Here is a 3,106-nt window from a genome sequence, read left to right on the forward strand (position 1 = left end):
CACACACACTGGCGACTATTTTCAATGATCACGGAACGGAAAACAGCAGACATCTACAAGCTCATCATCTAATGCCTTCATGACAAAATGTAGCCCAACCACTTTACATTTGTGCAACAAGAGAAGAGCCATTGTCATACAGTATAGGCCTATGAATATGCATCACTGCAAACTTTAGCCAGCATTATTTACATTAATGACTTACTCACCTGCTTAAGTAATGAGGAGGACGCCAGTTGGGCACGTTTTGTTCCATACTGTATACAACATTGTCTTGGTTTCAGAGAGCATGGTAAATATTAACTGTTGCCCCAAAGTCTTGTGTTTAAACTTTATATTCCATAATGCCCGGCCTTGTTTTTACTCGTTAGCCTGTGTTCTGTCAGCAGCATGGGGCCCAATAGAGCTTCCTGTCATACCGGTGGGCATTTCAAAACAAGAGTCATGTTATTGGATGTTTGTAATGTGAGTATTGAACACATGTTTTATTTTGAAATCGTAGCAGTCTACTAAAGGACATGGAAGCAGCAGCGACCGGACAGAACAGCGGCGCCGTCTGTATACATTATTTGTTTATTTTACCGACAGCACAGGTCGGCCTGACTCGGCCACTGGGCCCCAAATGACTCTCATGCAGCACCCACGCAATAGCGTTGTCCGCGTCCTGCTAAGCCCCTGCAGTATATCCAGACAATTCGCCCTCCTGGCCCTCATGACCATACATGTACAGTAAGTTATATTAGTCCTATATCATTTTTTTTTAAGGTTTTTATATAACGTTTTTACTGAATAGGTGCTTAGTCTACCTACATTCTGTTTCTTAGATTACTATTTCTATGGATTTGATGTATTTATGTTGATGTCCTGTGCAGGACTATATGTAGGCTACATAGGTCTTTCTTGTCTCTAAATATTTATCGTTTCGAGCTTGCAGATCTGCTACTTTTGATGATTTTTAATGTGAATCCTGAGCAGTAGGCCTACACCGCTTTGGACATATGAGTTTTCGACCCGATAGGGGCAACATGATATACAGGGGCGTCACAGGGTCTTAGATAGTGGGGGAGATGACATTTTGCGGTTTTTATCCGGTTTTGAGTGGTTTTTTTATGGAGCAGCAAACAGCTCCATAGTTAGCACACAGCACAGCTACACGCACGCACGCACGCACGTCACACACACACACACACACACACACACACACACACACACACACACACCCACACACACACACACACACACACACACACACACACACACTACAAAGATTGTTCTGTTCCCACGTTAGATTCAATAGGCTATTACTGACAGAAAAAAAATGCACGGTGACAGACAATTTTAATAACCCCATATTTCTTATGTCACTGTAGGCTAATGAATGTATGGAGACAGTATGCTCACTGTCTGGTCACTCTCTTTTTTCACTTTTTTTTTGCCTTGAGATGATATTCATTGGTCTTCTGCTAGAGAGGGTGAGATAAAAATGCACGGTGTTAGACAATATTAATAACCCCATATGTCTTATGTCACTGTAGGCTAATGAATGTATGGAGACAGTATGCTCACTGTCTGGTCACTCTCTTTTTTCACTTTTTTTTTGCCTTGAGATGATATTCATTGGTCTTCTGCTAGAGAGGGTGAGATAACACCTCTTTTGTTTAACAGTGCCTATACTGTTTGGTAGGTACTTTCTCAAAGACAATGGAGTATGTTGATGAAGAAGACGTTCTATTCAGGTACTCTGGGAGGTTTCTCCCCTCCAGCCAGCCTAGTGACCGCCTCTGTCTTACATGTATGTATTTGGTATAAAAGCTGTCTTAAAATGTTGTCATAGGAGCAAACTCAAGTCAAGCCGAAAGGCTGCTTGGGCCAAAGGGCTCCATCCTGGGAATTCATACTTTGAAATAAATCAACAAGAACCTCCACTGCCTGTCTTCTCTGAGTTTTCTCAACAACTTATTCTCCAGAAAAGACTTAGAAATATTCACAGATCCGCTCACATATTTTCAGTCTAATTCGTCTCAAAATATACAACATAATGGTGCCGAAACCCGGGAACATAATGGTGCCTTGAAACTCCGGGTTGTTGTATTGGGTTGGTGAATGATGTTCCACTCCAGGCAGAAGAACTCAGGCAGAAGAACTTAGTTCCGTGAGTGCAAAGTCTGTGTATTTTTCTTTCTTTTTTTCACTTTTAATGTGAATCCTGAGCAGTAGGCCTACACCGCTTTGGACATATGAGTTTTCGACCCGATAGAGGCAACATGATATTATCACATTCATTACAACTCCAGTAGTAGCCTACTGTACGTTTGTGTGGCCGCAGCCCATCCGAATGCCTGTCCTCCTGGGTGTAGCATGGGGTCATGGATGGATGGATGGATGGGGGCTCCATGCAGGAAGATAAATGGGGTGGCCATAGCTGGATGGTTAGAGAGCCCTGCCTGGGAGGCTGGAGGTCCCGGAGGTCCCCATGTTCGATTCCAGGCATCGGCAGAGTGTTGAAGTGTCCCCAATAGAGCATTGCAGCGGAAGTGGATTCCTGGGGTCACTTAATATTCCCCATTCATTTTCGCCATAGACTTTTACAAAAATATGTATAACAATTATGTTAAGCCTCGAACCAAGCCATCCAGGATGGAGGTGAATCATGACCATATAACCTTTTTTTCTATGAAAAGAACATTTTGAAAATCGCTAAACAAAGGGTAGTTATTAAATGTAGTATATCAAATAATGTAATATTAAAATATGTTTTCACATAGGATCAAAGGTTATATGATCATGATTCACCTCCATCCTGGATGGCTTGGTTCGAGGCTTAACATAATTGTTATAAATATATTTGTAAAAGTCTATGGCGAAAATGAATGGGGAATATTAAGTGACCCCAGGAATCCACTTCCGCTGCGATGCTCTATCAGCTCATGAGTATGTGCTGATTGTGCTTGTGTGAGATACATGATTAAATTGGGACTGGAGACACATTACATGATTATATTTGTTGCATTTAAAAAGGCATAGGCCTACCCCCCATATCCTATTTCATTATTTTATTGATATTCATTTCATTAGGATGGATGCTGTTAATATTATTCTGGGAACT

Source organism: Nannobrachium achirus (assembly GCF_963921795.1).
Source record: "Nannobrachium achirus genome assembly, chromosome: 24".
NCBI lineage: Eukaryota > Metazoa > Chordata > Actinopteri > Myctophiformes > Myctophidae > Nannobrachium > Nannobrachium achirus.